Here is a 17092-nt window from a genome sequence, read left to right on the forward strand (position 1 = left end):
TTTGAGAAAGATCACAAAAAGCCCAGGCTAGCTATTAACATACTGTGTAGCTATGGTCGGTCTTGAACTTCAAACCTCCAAACCTCGGCCTCCTGGGTAGCTGGGACTATTGGACTAAATCTCCAAGGAGGGATGGCTTGGTTTGTCTTTAAAGACAGTGACTCATTATGGTTTCTCTAATCTCCTAAAACTCAAACTACCAAAAATAACAGCAGAGTTCAAGTAAGTAACAAGGGAAAAACAAACAACAACAACCAAAAAAAAAAAAAAAAAAAAAACCCTAAACTTTTCCCAATGGTATAGGTTTTCTTTCTAAAAACTAAAGCTCTCTCAGTGTTGCCAAAGGTAGCTTAAGCCACTCATGGTAACACAAAACCAGGAGTTTATGCAACACGGTAATCTAACTCTGCCACATGAAAAGAAGTGTAGATGTGAAAAGCCAGAGCGAGCCAGGTGCATCAGGACATTCTGGAGACTTCCTTTGTTTCCCCTTTCTCAGCACACGGCCTCCATCCAAGGTCCAATTACCACAGCTACATTTCAACAAGAAAGGAGCAAGCAACAGAGCCCCCCTTCTTCCTGTGAGGATACCTTCCTTCTGCTCAGCTGGGTGCATCATGTCTATCATCCCAGCTCTCAGAAGACAACAGGACAGCTGTGCATCTGAGTCCAGGCCTTCCACAGTGAGTTCCTGGCCACTGAAGTTATATAGATTCCTCGTGTCTCAAACAACAGAAATACTACACACTGCTCATATACACCACCACTGTTTACTCATTACCCTAGCTGCAAGGACACCAGAATGTCTCTGTCCAGGTAGTGATATACTAGGGACATAACTTAGAGGAGGGAGAGCAGCAGACAACATGTACATGCTACTGCCAAATCTGATCAGGTCCAGGCAGAACTGTTCTCAACTTCATTCTGACCTAAAGGTTAATATTCTAGTCAAGTATGATTGCCTCTCCAAATAAAAGGATATCACATCAGTAGCTCTAATTGAATGCCTCCTTGCTAGAAATTAATGTATCAGGAAGGCTGAGATGTACGTGACTCTGATAAACTTATGTATGTTATAGACTCATATGGAGACTAAGGAGATCAGACTGGCTTGTAAAGGGCTTGCTGTTCAAGTATGAGGACCTGAGTTTGATCCCCAGAACCCATGTAAAAAGGTGGGTATGGTAGCCACACTTGTAATTCCAGTGCTGAGGAGATGAAAACAAGGCAGACAGACCCCTGGGACTCACTGTCTAGCCAGCCTAACCTAATATAAGGGCCTCAGGCCTTGGTGACCCACCCTGTCTCAAAAAAACCACTGTGAATGGCTCCTGAGGGGTAATACCAAGGTTACCTTCTGGCTTCTACACATGCACCTCAACACACATGTAGACATACATATACAGGGAAATACACAAATATACACAGAAGGTGGAAACCTATGGAAACAAACATGCAAGGGCTACAATAAACTGTGGATATCATACACTTTGATGCTTAGGAGGTCTTTATAGTTGATTTCATGCCTCTGAGTAGTCTATAAAGGAGCAGGCCACATTTAACACAAGTAACAAGCAAGAAAGGTAAGACATTCATTCTATTTAAATATTAGTAAAATCCTTTCAAATAGACAATGCATCACTTCATGGTTGACTGTACCAAGGCAGAAAGTTGCAAAGTAGCACACGGTGACTTCATTACTTGTACTCAACATCAATCTAAAACTATTCTCCTGCCTATGTAGCCTGTTCAATTAATTACACATGCTAAAATCCTCATTCAATTTTAATACAGGAGAAACTAAAGCTACTGAGTAATTTAGCTACCAATATGTTTAGGACTACCAACAAACGCTTGCTGAGTACAGTAGAAAGGTTTATGTATTCAAAATCAAGCCAAAATATAAGAGTCAATGATCAGTAAAACAGAACTAATAAAAATTAAGTGTTACCAAACTGTTAGGAAGAGAGAATCACTTTCAATTAGGATGATTAGCAAAGACCTCAGAGCGACGACTGAATATACAGAGCTTTAGGAGGAGTTCTGCTTGCACCAAAATACTTTTTATTCTATGTAAAAATAATGATATAAGAATGGTATAAATATGTGTGATGTACTATATGTAATTTATATGGGATACAAGATTAAGTTATTATCCATGAATCTTATGATGTATTCAGGAGCCAATGAGGATATCCAATTAGAATATGAATAGGAACTAATAAGAACAGGAAGTCACTAAATGAGTTCTAGTAGGAAAATACTTTTAACAAGACTGAACTTAGAATCACACACAAGTTTTGATGGAATTGACAATGTTCCCCACCAAAACAAATGAACAAACAAACAAACAAAAAAACACCAGTGAAACAGTTCTATTACCTGTGTGGGTTTGTAGTATAGAGGAAAAGAATAGCAAGTGTAATTTCCTCTAAAAATTGCTAAAATATTTTTATGTTATAGAACACAGAAATATTGCCTATAGCCTTAACTTTGCAATGCTAAAGTCCACAGCTTTACTCCTGTTCATCTCCTGGTGTCTCATGGATTGCTGACTGGATCCTTGGCTCCTCCGTCTTGAATAAATCATCACCTTACATGATCCAGGCTTAGTGGTCCCCAAAATCAGTGCTGCAGTTCAACCTTCTGACTGGAGGGTGTGAGGAGACTCACGGCCTGGCCACTTAAGCTCAAAGAAATAGGTCTTATTTTTGCTTAGTATCTGACAACATGAGCATCGCCTCTTCCTGAAATTCTTGGATTTAGAACAACTGCAATTAGCTACTTAATAATTTTAACTTGATTACAAAGCAGGACATGCTGCATAGAAAGCTCCCATAGAAACACTTTAGTATGTTGTTGTAAAATATTCAATCAGGTCAATAAAATTCTGATTACAAACAAAACAAAACAAAAAACCCTTTAGACACAGCCTGGTGATCCAGCACTTGCCTGGTATGTGTGAGGCCAGGATTTCATCATACCACAACAAAAGTGAAGATGACTCAGAAGGAAAGGGAAGGGGGAGGGGAGAAGGGAAAGAGGAAAGGGAGTATTTAAGAGAAAGTAGCAATGCTTCCTTAAGCAACTGTGGGACAAAACAATCAGAAAGCCTTCAGGGAAAAATAAAACTTCTCTAGTCAGCACAAAGCAGCAAACCTAAAACAATCTCCAAGAGAAATTCTGAACGTAACTACTAAGATCACCTGCACATGGCTTTGTCTGAATCCCTCTGCTCACCACTGCTTCTATGCTGAGTTAAGGGAGTGCACCAAAAGGAGGTCCAACAACAAGTAATTTACTCAACACTTACTCTCCTTTGTCACTCATAAAGATACTTCTTTGTTGTTCTGGTTTTTTTTTTTTTTTTTTTTGGTTTTGGTTTTGTTTTTTTTTTTTTTTGTTTGTGTGAAAAAGATGACAGTATGATTCACAGTGAACTATGCATGTAATAAAATTTAGTTATAAGTTAAATTTTCATCTTACACTATTCTAAAGTCCTTTAAGGCATTTGACAAGTATTGAAATGCCTAGAGATAGGACATGAGTCACAGAATGTAAACATTCAAGGGGCTTGTGCAGAGACTATGGCAGTTTACTGGTAAATATCTCCTAACTCCGTTCTTATTCTCAGAGAAACAATGGACTTAGAAGCTCAACTGTCACGGGTCTTACTGTGTCAGTGTGGTCAATCTTGTGACATCACTGTTGGGAAACCTGCAACAGAAACACAGAATTGGCAATCAGCTGAATCACACTTGAGTTATTTCAGAAGCCGTTTCCTTAGAACTTGTCTTTACTTTATGAGAACTAACTTAAAGTGAAGGAAACACACAGCTGGCGAGACCCAGGCGGGAACAAAGCTCCTGATGCTTACAGTGGGCAGGGTGGGCTTTGCTCATAGTCGGCAACACCATTTACTTACAAAATCACCTATAGGACATGTGGTTTACAGGCCTTGTTTGTTTTCAATATTCATCCAGAAAAAAATGGCTGTGTCTTAAATATATCACAAAGAGGGACTGATTCTAAACACTTCCTCTATGATTAGTAGCCCAACCCACAGTCAAAATGTCATTTACTGAAAACAGGAGAAATTGCTACACACTAATCCTTATCAAAGATTAAAAGTATCACCAGGACAGATCCAGTGTAAGCCATGAACCCAGGGGAAACTGTACATTAAGCCACTTCCTAAGCTATTAATGACTTGCAGTTTATCCCCGAGAAATCTGACCTTCTAGAAACTTCTTCATTAACAAGGCTTTATCTAAGACATCTCTTAAATGCTTTAGTATTAAAAAAACAACACACTGTCAGTGTTTTAAGGTTAATAGCTTTCACGTGTTGCTTTAACAAATCTTCATAATAATCCTTTCCCAAAAAAACAGAAGGTGAATAATCTTCATTACACACTCAGGAGAAGCTTGCACCAGGACATGAGAATTGTCCTGGTGCAGAAGGGAGCTGTCATGGCCTTTGTGGGCACCAGGCATACATGTGGTGCACTGACATACATGCAGGCAAAACAGTTGTGAACACTAGATAAAACAAAACAACAAAATACAAAACAAATGCCACCTTGATAGCCAGCCCACCACACAGTTAGCACTAAGTTCCGAGGAAGGATCCCCTGAGCACTGCTCCTGTAGATGGAGCCCGGCGGGCAGACACTCAGGTGTCAGCTGCTAAGTGAGAGAGCAAGGAGTTGTGGGGGCGGCCTTAGGACATCTAGGATGACGCCTTCCTCTACAGAGCTACAGAGGTAAAGGAAAACACTTGGGGTTGCTACTGCCTCCTTAGCAGAATGAGCCAGAGCCGCCTGATGAAAGTCACTGCAGGAAGCATTCGAAACGCTTTCATTCCAGCAAGCAAATAAAAACAATAAGCCTGCCAAGGTAGGGAACTACAGCAGGGTAGTGAGTCTGCAGAGCTAAGGTTTAAAACATACACAAGGAATTGAAAACCCAAGATAGATTTTTTTTTTGTTAAAAATCTATACTTGTATGAGTGTGTGTGTGTGTGTGTGTGCGTGTGTCTCTGTGTGTGTCTCTGTGTGTGTGTGAGTGTGTGTCTGTCTGTGTGTGTCTGTGTGTCTCTGTGCGTGTGTCTCTGTGTCTGTGTGTGTGTCTGTGTGTGTGTGTGTGTGTGTGTGTGTGTGTGTCTGTGTGTGTGTGTCTGTCTCTGTGTGTGTGTGTCTGTCTGTCTGTCTGTCTGTGTGTCTGTGTGTGTGTGTCTGTGTCTGTCTGTGTGTGTCTGTGTGTGTGTGCTCACACATCTACAGTGACGGTATAGATCAGGAGACCTCAGGTATCACATGGAGTGCCAGGCCCTTGCTCCCCACCTTGTGTGAGGCAGGACTCCCTCCTCCTCCTTTGCTGCTATGGACAGGGGTCCTCCTATCTCCACCTGGAATCACGCATCACACCGTAGGTGCTCTGAGATTATGGGTGACTACAACAGCGCCTGGTCTTCATGTTTACACAGCAGAAGCAGCATCCACTGAGCCCTCTCCCCGTGCAGATGAGAGGAATTCATGTTCAATTAACAAGGCAGCAAAGACCATAAAGTTCTAAGTTACAGGACGAAATAAACAGGCAGTGGGAGAGCATGGGGATTTTGTTTTGGAAACCAGAAAGATTCGTGTTACTACCATTCATTCAAGTGCAACTGTTCCCTCAAGCAGGTAAAAGTTAAAATAATGTATGACAGTGAATGTGTAAAACTCAAGGGGAAACTTCATAGCTTCCATTTCAATACTTAAGCTCATTAACTTGTCTAGACTTTGAGTCTGGTTAACTTTGGTGTATGGTATTTTTATTTCCTTCTAATTTTTTATATAATAAAGTTTATTTAAATTTTTTAAAGAAAATAATCCAAGATTTGAAAATAAATTATATAAAATTTAGTTCAAATTAAGAGTGCAGATGGGTTCACTAAGGTAAATGGAGAAAGAACAGAATATCCAGCAAAATTTGAGGGATTCTTATAAGACTCACGAGACACAAAGAAGGGGTGTCGTAGGCTCACTGACTCAAAGCAGAACATGAAACAGACTGTAAAGATAAGTGAGAAGCCATTTTGAAGGGAGAGTGTACTGAGGAGCTTCAAATGATAGGGCAGTGTCAGGGAAGCAGAGTCTGAAAACACTTCCCTCTAAACTACCTCAGACCAGCAAAGCAGGCCACAAGAGGCCACACAGATGAAGACCATCACAGTATCATCTGGACCCAAAGGAGCCTTCAGGGACACTGTGCCTCTCAAATAGACGGGGAAAAGTGACTACTACTTGAAAGGACTTTCAGGTGATGAACAGAGCAAGCAGGTGTTAGTTATTCCTCTCTGTCCTCCGGTATTAGGGACACAGATACCAGTCTCCGGATCATGGAAACACTACACTCTCCCTCTAATCAATACAATAGATAGCAAGAAAGTTAGTTCTGGAATAAATACACTTTCTATAAAACTCTGCAATTCTGAAGAGGTAATAAAAGTTGTGTAAATAGATTGAAAGACTATTCATAACTGGATAAAAAATAAAGGTAAATGCTCTATTTTTTATTTTTTAACAAGTTACAAGACTATGCTAAAATACATGCTTCACTAAAACCCTAAGCTGAAAGCATCAAAAATTAAGTTTAGTCATGGCATTTTTTACACATGACTTAGCAGGGACTTGTATGAGGGGGAAAACTGCAGAACTGAAATGACTCCAGAGAATAAAACCAGACAAATATAAAACTTCTCATAAAACCTCAAGTGGGTTTTATAAGCAACAGATAACTGCTTAAAATCACGTCAAAACTAGGAAGTGTATTCAAGTTATACAAATAAAAAGTAATGTTTTATTTTATGAAAATATAATTCAACGAACATTTGGTTATGTATCATTTTTCTACGAGGCATTATTATAACAGACATCCTTCAACTCTACCAAACCTCAGAAAGCACATAGCAATGTTTCTCACCTAAGACGTGAGATAACAACTGTTAGTCATTCTCTAATGAACATTTTTCAAGAGATTAGTATGTACTGCCTTCATTTTTACTCTCACTCTGCCCCGAATCAGAGCGCCATCCAGAGACTGAATCTGACGTTAGCTTTGGCAGCGAGCACACGTCCGCGCTGAGCCACCTCACTGACCAGGCCTTTTGTAGATAACGCACTTTAGTATGCGGCTTTAACTTGTGCTTGACAATGCTCTGTAACTTTCCATATTACAAAGTAAGAATAGTTATGTCTACTGGAAGAACTGGGAGAAGTAACATCTACTTACTTTATTCACCAGCCAGCTAAACACAGAAATAAATATTGAAGGTACCTATAATCATTAAAAGCAGTAGTTATAGACCATTAAATAGTCAAAAAATGGGTTTTTTTTTTATCTTGTGTTGTACACTTTTTTAAAGAGGCACCTACATAGTAAAGAAAACCATGTCTGAAGATATACCTCTGTGTAGTATGTGTGCCTGACATGTATAAAGTTTGGGTTTGGGGCTGGAGAGATGGCTCAGTGGTTAAGAGCACTGACTGCTCTTCCAGAGGTCCTGAGTTCAAATCCCAGCAACCACATGGTGGCTCACAGCCATCTGTAATGGGATCTGATGCCCTCTTCTGGGGTGTCTGAAGACAGCTACGGTGTACTTATATACAATAAATAAATTTTAAAGTTTGGGTTTGAATCCCTGAACTGATAAATTATTTCCAAGATGTACATAAGAAAAATAATTTCAAAAATCACATGTGTTTAATGTGTTTCAAGCATCGCAAACTTGGATTATGGATAAGCCTAACTTTAAATAAGTTTAACTTTAAAAAAATCACAAGCTTCCTTTACTCCTTTTATTTTTTGTTAAGACTAGATCCCCAGCACCACAGGCGTTTATTGTAGGCATACACTGTGGATTTTGCAGGCAACTGTTGTAGATATGTGAGAGAGCACAGCCAGAGGCAGGGACATCCAGGAGAGTCCAGGCGGTCATGACCCTGAGCCACATGAGAAGGACGGGAGGGGAGCCAGGGGAGCCAGGTGCAGTGGCCAAGGAAGGTCAAAAGGGGCAGTCAAAATGGCTGGACTGTATGGGGAAGGGCCTCGGGGAGGGGGTGTGATACCATCTATACTCTCTAACAGGCAGGGACACTGGAGAGCCTGGTGGCGAAGTCCGTTTTGTTCATTAGGCCCCTCAGCATTCGTCCGAGGATTTGACCTATGTAATAGAGACCTCTCAGGGTACTGCACTAATGCGGTACACAGATGGATAAGGAACACATATACACAAGATAAATAAACATTTTTAAGTAGAAACCCCCAATCCTGAGGAAACTACTGGTAATGTTATTTGTTCAGTTCTACGCAAAGAAGCTTTATGCAAACTTGAAATATTAAATTATTTGTTACTATTTCAAATAGTACAACAGTGCATGTTTTTTCTTTACGGTAGTCTGGGTAGAACTCAGGGTCTTGTGTACTCAGGTGAGAGCTTTATTTACTGAGCTTTGACATCAGCCCTACAATTATGCATTTCTGAATATTAATACCATGCCAATACTGAGTTAAAATAATGCTCTTAAACACATCAAGTGTTATTTCACTAGGGATCTCAATATATGCTTAAAAAGGCAAGGCACTGAGGTCAATCCCCGAAACTAATAAAGGTTAAGTCCTGGCTACCCTAGAACTCACTCTGTACAGCAGGCTGGCCTCAAACTCACAAGAGTTGCACTTGCCTCTGCCTCCTGAGTGCTGGAATCAAAGCCTCCACCACTCAGCAAATTTCTCTATTATTAACAAAGCAGGGTAGAAGCCCTCTCCATTCTGTGGGGTATGATATGTTCATTTCAGTAAAACAGTCCCAAATTGGGAGAAAAGGAACTATCTCTTTTTAAGTTTTATTTTGTGTGTGTGTGTGTGTGTGTGTGTGTATACTATGGGCACGCCCCTTGCCCACTGAGGTAAGAGCTGTAGTCTGGGCAGTTATGAACTACATGTTGGGTACTGGGAACTAAACCCAGATCCTCTGCAAGAACAAGTACTCAACTTTGGGCCATCTCTCCAGTCCCCCATAAGAACCATCTTATCTTCAAACAATAATCAAGTTTACCTTTGGGAGACAATGTTTATTTTACAAGGGAACCCATCATGTAAAACAGTGTTTATAAAGGGAAATGGCCTTTATTCTTCAGTTTTGGAGAAAGGAGGCTCTTCGTGGTTGGTTGGTTTAATTTTGAGGATGAGATCACACTGTGTTGCTAAACTGTAAAGGCTTGGGTTCAAGTGATTTTCCTGTGTGTCTGGGACTACAGAAGTCTGCACCATTCCCAGGTGAATTGAGTTTTAAAAGCTTCCAGGTTGCGACACTGTTGCCGTGCACTTAAGTTTCAATTTGCTTTACTGTGTTCAGCTATGTAAATTTGCTGTAATTCTTTTGCCTCTCTATGCAATGCTAAGGACAAAAATCTCAACAGAACATAGAAAACAATGAAGTGCAGTTTATTAACCATTTTAATAGTCTTGGCCACTGGAACCTTGTTTGCTGTGTAATATGAGAAGAAAGTAGGCGGCTCTAAGAGCAAGGAAAGTTGAGCATATTTTGTTAGTGTTGTATTTCTGATTAATAGAGATAGAGTACCCTATGTACCACAGGCTAGCCTTGAGCTCAGCCATCTTCTTGCCTCTGCCTTCCAAGGGCTGGGACTTAGAACTTCCCACCACACCCACTTAAGGCAGAGTTTTAACTAAGCAGTTAGCATCGTACGTAAGAAGAAAGCCTGCCATGTCAGTGTGAAACAGACATAAAATAGAAGATACTGCAGTAAAGTGTCAGTGGAAGGCAGTGCTAGACTTCCTCATAAGATGGGGTGGAGACTCCACATTCAATTCCAATACCAAACATAAATAAAATAGAGAGAGCATCAACAGAAGCCATGCAAACAGTGAGCTCTAAGTTCTGCTGTGTTAAAATAGCACCAATTAAGAGAAAAGCAACGCAGCAAGCAAGCAGCAGGCCATTTCCTGAGCTGTGCAGACACTATGGTGGAACCCAGGCCAAACGTTATTTGCTAATCTCTGCAAAAGACATCTGTTTTAAAAAAGAGGAGGAAGACTTAACTTCAGCCACAATAAATGTTTTTACTTGAACAAAGAGTAATTTACGAAGCAAGCTGCACTCGGAACCAGAGGTTCTGATGGCTCCCTGGCAGTGACAGGAGTCAAAGAGACAAGTCAACAGTGCATTTGATTGGCTGAACTGGTCCAGAGTCGGATGGAGCTTGGCAGTCTGACTGGAAAGCCTCTAGTTTCTAGTGTCTACACTTTAATACTGAGCATCTGCTGAGTGGGGGTTGGGGCCTTATTTAAAGTGTTGGAGCTGCCTTCCTAATTTACAAAACAAACAAACAGAACCATTAACACATCCAAAATAGAAAACGAAGGGAGATAGCCAGATTGCGGGAGTATGGCTCCAATTCCAAGCCTGCACACAGGACAAGAACTTACTGGGTACTTCTTGACGTTAGTTTGAATGGCAGGTCAAGGTAGGGTAAAAGTCAAATGTGCTTTCTTTTTAATGTTCAAAGGCAACGTTCCAATGATTCCCGCTGCTGCAAACAAATCCTTGCTATACCAAATGAAACAGTAAAGGAGCAGCCTAAAAGACTGGCAGTGGCTGACTCCATGAACTAAAGCATCTATACAGGCCAGCAGAGGGTGGTGGATATCCTAGAAATGGAGTTCCAGAGGGTTGTCAGCTACTGGGTATGCTGGGAACTGCTAAACCATCTCTTTAGTTCTAAGCCACCAATCTTTATTCTGACAGTTAGCAGCTCCTTATCAACAAAAGAAAGAACATCAATATCACAGGTCTTATTTGTTGGGTACTCTACAGCTTTGGTGACCTCAGTGGGCTTGTCTAACAGGATAAGTAGACCTCTTGTTCAATATTGGTCCCTAATCATTAGCAGTTTACTGATTGGAACTGCTCATAAAGCTAGAAGGTGATCTGTCCCCTCCCATGAAATGTATAGAAATAAATCAAATAATAATCTTATTTAACCCCCTCCAATATTGTCAAAGCACAAACTAAAAGACAGTAAGATTTTTAAGACTATTTTTTCATAAGAAAATTTCCTTCAGTAGTAAACAATACCAACGGTGAAAGACGAAGCACAAATACAATCTATTTACAAACATTAAAAAATGCATTATCAAGATTCCAACTCTCACTGATAAAATAAAAAATACACTTGCTATTGATCCCCATTCTTTGCACGGAAATCTCAAAATTCTTAAAATTTCCATTGCAGCTTGCTCACTTCAAGCCTCCGTTAATAATACTTGGGTTTATGCTAATTGGGGGTGGGGTAGAGCACTCTACATAGTCTGGGAATGGGGCCTGTCACCAGAAAGAACAAATAATAAGAGTCTGCACTTTTAGCTCCCCAAAATCTCAGGGAGTGGGATGTGGGTACTAGAGATTAAGTGCTACAAGGATTACTAACCATGGTGTCCATGATTTGATACACTTCTAAGTAAGTTATCAGGAGAGTAGCTCACCCTACTCCAGGGAAACAGACGCTCAGACCCTTTCAGACATGCACCAGATACTGTGCTACACTCCTCGTCTGGCTGTCTTTCTGCACAGTTAAAGTGATCTTTACAAAACTGACAAACAGACCAGTGAGATGGCGCAACGGTTAGGAGCTGCTGGTCTTCAGAGTCCCAGAGCTTCAGGCCCAGCACCCACACGGGGCGACTCACGACAACCTGTAACTCTAACTCCAGCTCCAGGGGACTCAACACTCTCTTCTGGCCTCTACACACACACACACACACACACACACACACAGAGAGAGAGAGAGAGAGAGAGAGAGAGAGAGAGAGAGAGAGAGAGAGAGAGAGAGGTGCACATAGTTCTAAAAATCTAGTAAATGTAAGTAAAACATTTTTTGAGTTCTATGAACACTTCTAATAAATTAGGAAAAGTCCTAATTTACAGGTTATTGATCAGAATTCCCCATCTCAAGATGGGGCCCTGTTGTAATACTTGTTGAGGCTTGGCCCTCTGCTTGTATTGTAATGCTAAATACTGCCCCCAAGGTCTGCATGCCCCAGGGTTGAGAGAATCTGCAGGAACTCAAATGACACACCCAAGTGACTGCTGCTGTCACCTTGCCCCCCCCCCCCTTAACCCTGACCGGTGAATGCTGATGCCTTCAGCCAACAGCTGAAGAAGATAGGTGGGGCGCTCTGGTTCCCTGGTTTGGGGCCTGGGGAGACCAAGAGTGGGGAAAGAAAGTGGGGAGAGGAGGAAGTTGCCTCGAGGTAGGCGAATCATAAAACCATGGCCACCAGGAGTTAAGAGCAGCCCAGACGGAACATGGCAGGTTACAAATGGGATTATTGATGGGAAATAGATTCTAATAGCATAGAAGCTAGGTATCTGCCCAGCTCTAGTGCTGATTAATGCTAGTCATAAAAATCAAACTTGTGTGTCTTTTGTCTGAGAACTGAATGGTCAAAGGCAGGGTAAAAACCCCGATTTGAGATTAAATAATGTCAACAACACTGAGTCCTTAACTTATGTGATGTGAAGCATGTGTCCAAACTGAATTAAACTGCCATGCATTTAGCTGATGTCCAGAGTTAAAGAATGGCTCAGTGTGGGAAACAGGTCTGGTTCCACAAGTGAAGTAGAGAACAACACAGGTGACTTTTCTTGGCCAGTTCTTCAAACTAAGTAACTTGTTTTAAGTAGAACTACGGGTCTTTACCTTGGGTCTTTCCTCAAATTGTAAACTGTATCAAATAACCTCTTACTCTCCTTTCTGGAAACACACACACACACACACACACACACACACACTGCAGTCTCTTGAAATGTATGTGATCACCACAAGCTGTATGTGATCAAAACCTCTCTAGAATACAGTTGCCCTGGGTAGATGTACAACGCTTTTGGCTAGAACCCATGTGGCAACAAATTGTCGACTGAACTTGGTAAACTTTTCATTACAAGTTAAATCTACACTGCCTGTCCTCCCAGACTTTAAGACTTTATTCTTTCAACCCAAACTAGCACTTCCCAAACACCTCAGCTCACTTTTTACAGTCCCACTTCTGAGGCAAATGGACAGGCGAGAGGAAGGAGGTGGTGGCACTGCCGACTGGTGCTGAAACATTCCGGAGATTACTTCAAATGTGAGCCAATCTCTTGGTGAAGTAACAGACGTCCACCGTCTCACTTGAGAATAAGCAAATGCTGTTTCTGCTATACCATCATCTCTATAAAAATGGCTGGTTCTCTGTGAATTCAATTTTTAGCAATACCGGAACTTTACAGTCAGGAACTACTTTAATTGAAGTCCCATTATCTAAATAGGGAAAATCAGTTCGTTCCTATCAAATCAAGCCTGTTGCAGTCCCATCAACAAACGCAGAGTCAAAATGTCATTTCCACCTGGAGGTGAGCTCAGGAGCAGAGTGCTGTCTCCCGTGCACAGGGCCCCAGATCTCAAAGCCTTAGCAATAACAATAAAAAGAGGCCCTAATCTGAAAAAGCCAGCAACAAGGCACACATGTGCTCTCAGTTCTTACAAAATGTTATGTGCCACAGCAAAGAAAATGAAACGATACTATTCTATTCTAACCTAAACAAAAAGTCCATTTCAGAGGCTGGCTAGGAAGACTAACAGGGCAATTATCCAACATAATAGTCCAAAGAAATATACACTTAGAACTAAGCTGAACTAGGCTGAAGGTACTTCAGTCACCTTTTCTATTAAAATAATTTAATTATGATTAATTAGGAATATTAAACAATTATTATTTCTGTAGGCTTGGGTTTTTTTTCTTCCCCACTTAGGAGTTTAGAATGATGTTATGCTATATAAGAAATCTGGCTTCATGCTTCTGGTTGACAAGGAATATGTAAGTCTGGTCCTTACACGTGACATGTCCATGATGTACTCAGGTGATCTATCAGGACTTCCGTTTACTATACTGTAATTACTGCTTCACAGGGAAATGGTGAAATTTAGTTATTTGAAATTATAAAATATTTTGAGGTACAGACATGAAAGAGAAGGGTGTGGGACATAAATAAAATTAATAGCTATGTACTGGATGAAACTACTACTTAAAAACAACCTCAAAAATACAGGTGAGCTTTAACAATGACGTCATCATCAGTGAAATAAGCCAGTCACAAAAGACAAACGTGCTGTGACGGTCAAATTCATAGATGTGGAAATTAAACAGCTGGGTGTGTTTGATGGGTACAGAGTTTCAGCTGAGAATATGACAAATGCCCTGGTGAGGGTCAGGACTATGCTTAAAGCTACTTAAAACACATTTAAATGGCTACCATAATAAAGTTAATGTTTATGTTCCAACAAAAATTTTAGTAAGTATGAAAATGAGGATGTAAATCACAACCAACCTTAAAACCATTACACTGGTTAGTTTTTCGTCAATGTTACATAGACACGGGACACCAGCCGAGGAGCTGTTCCACAGACAAGTCTGTGGTGCATTCTCATGACTCATGAGGAAGTTCGTAGACTGAGTCCGAGTTGGGCAGCACCATGCAAGGGCAGGTGGTCTTTGTGTAAGAAAGCGAAGTGTGCAAGCCATGGGAAGCAAGCCAGTAAGCAGCACTCCTCCATGGCTCTACTTCAGGTCCCGTCTCCAGGTCCCACCTGATTCCCTGGAACTGTAACATAAAGTCTTCCTCCTCAACTTGCTTTTGGTTCTGGTGTTCATCAAAGCAACTGAAAGCACACTATAACAACCTTCTAATTTATGCATTAAAACAATTCTCTAATTCATTCATTGGCTCCTTGAACCATTAATCCAATAATGCTTTTTCTTGGATGTAATAAATATTTCTGGGTGTTTCTTAGTTTTTGTTTTGAGGCAAACCTTTGCACTATAAGGGTCAAAGTGTAACCTTAATTTTTTCAAACCTTATTTTTAATGATGGTTCTTAAGTGCTTTAACCTCCCTTGTAGCCCACCACCCTCCAGAGGTAGTGGACGAGAAAGGATATGGGTAAAGTGGACCTGTTTAGAAAGATTCTTTGGAGCAACTCCCCACTGTGTTGTCTGGAAATGAGCAGTGCACAGGCTGGGAGCAGTGGCTCGATTCATTCACAAATACTTCACGGATACACTAGCAGACCAGTTCGGTAGAGTTGAGTTAGCAACAGCAGTGAAAGGACCTAGCAGAGACAGCCAGGCCTCAGCCTAGGCTCAAGTCAGCAGGAGGGACCAACAGGAACACCAGGAGTTCTCTGCTGTGCCTCTCTTAGGGAACTCAAGACCCACAAGCTTTGCACAGGTAGCTGTAACAGCAAGCCAAGCTCTTTGTCACTCACTCTATGGAGTCCTATTTATACCCTCCAAACATCATGTATCCTCCACGTGCCTTGCCTCAGCTTGAGCCTTGTCTCTGCACGTGCATCCAATCAGCCTGAGTCCACAGTCCAGACAAATGCAGCTCATCTACACAATGTAAGGTGGACCAATGCGTGCGTGTGGTTAGCAAAGAATCCTTCATCACGTGTCCTTTCTCGTGCCTGCTTTAGCAGAACAACCTTTCTCCTGTGTCTGCTTCAGCAAAACATTCCTTCATGAATCAGCCTTAGCCTTTCACCTGTGTCCACTTTAACAAAAACGTCCCTTCAAGTGTTTGCCCCAGCAAAACACCATCCGACCGACTTTCCAAAGAACCCTTTAAAGTTTCCACTTCACGAAGCTCACAGCCCTTCAGAGTGCTGGGATTACAGGCATGCACCATCATGCCTGGCTGTGATACTGTCTATGTAACACTGCTAGATCTGTAGCAGGGACAACACAAGCCTCTGCCTTACAGAGTTTACCGCGGCAGAGTTTAGTACGACGCAGAATAGTAAAGCCAGGGAGTAATGGCAAGAATGGCATTCCTGTGACCAGAACAAAGCCAGAAGGAGTGCTCCATCCAGATGAGGAGACGGACAACTGCCAAGGCTTCAACAGGGAAGTCCTGTTGTTTTAATAAATTAATTAATTAATTAAAATAAAATAAAATACCAGAAGGCTTGGGGCTGATACAGACTAAGTTGGAACCATGTAGACAAAGGAAGCAGAGATCACAGAAGGCCTGGAAAGCAACAATAAATAGACTGGACAGACGCCCACAGACACTGAAAGGCACACGGTATGTCTGACTATGAGTGCTGAACCAGGCTTTATTTCCCTTTCAGAATCATTCTGACCACAGTAAAGAACAACCTCGAAGTCAGGGATGGACAGGAAAAGCAAAACACAGACTAAGTAGGGGTCAAGAAAAAAATCTCTTACAGAACTATCACAGCTGTTGGTGAACTGGGATGTGGTCTCTGAAAGACACGATGAAGGGTGCATGGTACAGAACAATTTAAGCAGCTATGAGGCTTGCATGGGGCTCATTGGGTGCTCAGGAGGAAAGGAACAGGAACTAAGTAGATTACAGTGCCCAGCAAGGAAAGGCGAAGCACTAGAGAAGTCTCACGGCGCCCAGAGTGACGCTGGGGCAGTCGTCAGAAATCAAGGACTTGGTATTCACAAAGTAAATAATAAAGAGTTACAGGAAAGGCAGCAGGATAAACATGCTTTAAAACAACACTGGAGGGAAAGCACTGGAGAGCTGGATTCAGCAAGGCAAATTTTATGGTACCCACCACACTGTCTCTCCTGGAATCATTAGCAGGACAAAGGCATGCACATGGTAAGAAAGCAGAAGAGGTCCAAGAGGCAGCAGCAGACACAAACCTCTGAGAGTCTCCCAGGAAGGGGCACACGGGGGACTGTAACCTACAAAAGGAGAAGGTATCAATGCCCGCATGTAGCGAACCAGGACAGCACAGTCTGCTGAGGAAGATGATGATGCAAATCTACAGACACAGTGTTAATTATTAATAAGCACCTAATGAATAGACGAAGCTGTCCTGGCTGCTAGTGAAAGGGCATCTGAGAACTACCGAGAATCCGGGGAGAATATACCACATATAGATAATTAAATTAAAATTTCCTTGGAGATATTATTTTGTAATAGAAGCCGTCATGTTGAAAAGTTTC

The 17092-nt window shown here is 41.5% G+C and overlaps 1 protein-coding gene across 18 annotated transcripts in view; it reads right to left on the reverse strand.

Moving 5' to 3' along the window:
• The window catches only part of Baz2b (bromodomain adjacent to zinc finger domain 2B), a 288132-nt gene that overhangs the window by 161661 nt on the left and 109379 nt on the right, over window positions 1-17092 (reverse strand). For 16 of the 18 annotated variants that reach the window (XR_004387992.1, XM_032903348.1, XM_032903362.1 and 13 more), the window contains one exon: window positions 3676-3717. The exons of the other annotated variants lie outside the window; for them this stretch is intronic. The gene's annotated coding sequence lies outside the window, so the exon portion shown is untranslated. The remainder of the gene's footprint in view (window positions 1-3675; window positions 3718-17092) is intronic. 18 annotated transcript variants of the gene reach the window in all.

Source organism: Rattus rattus, chromosome 5 (assembly GCF_011064425.1).
Source record: "Rattus rattus isolate New Zealand chromosome 5, Rrattus_CSIRO_v1, whole genome shotgun sequence".
Lineage (NCBI taxonomy): Eukaryota > Metazoa > Chordata > Mammalia > Rodentia > Muridae > Rattus > Rattus rattus.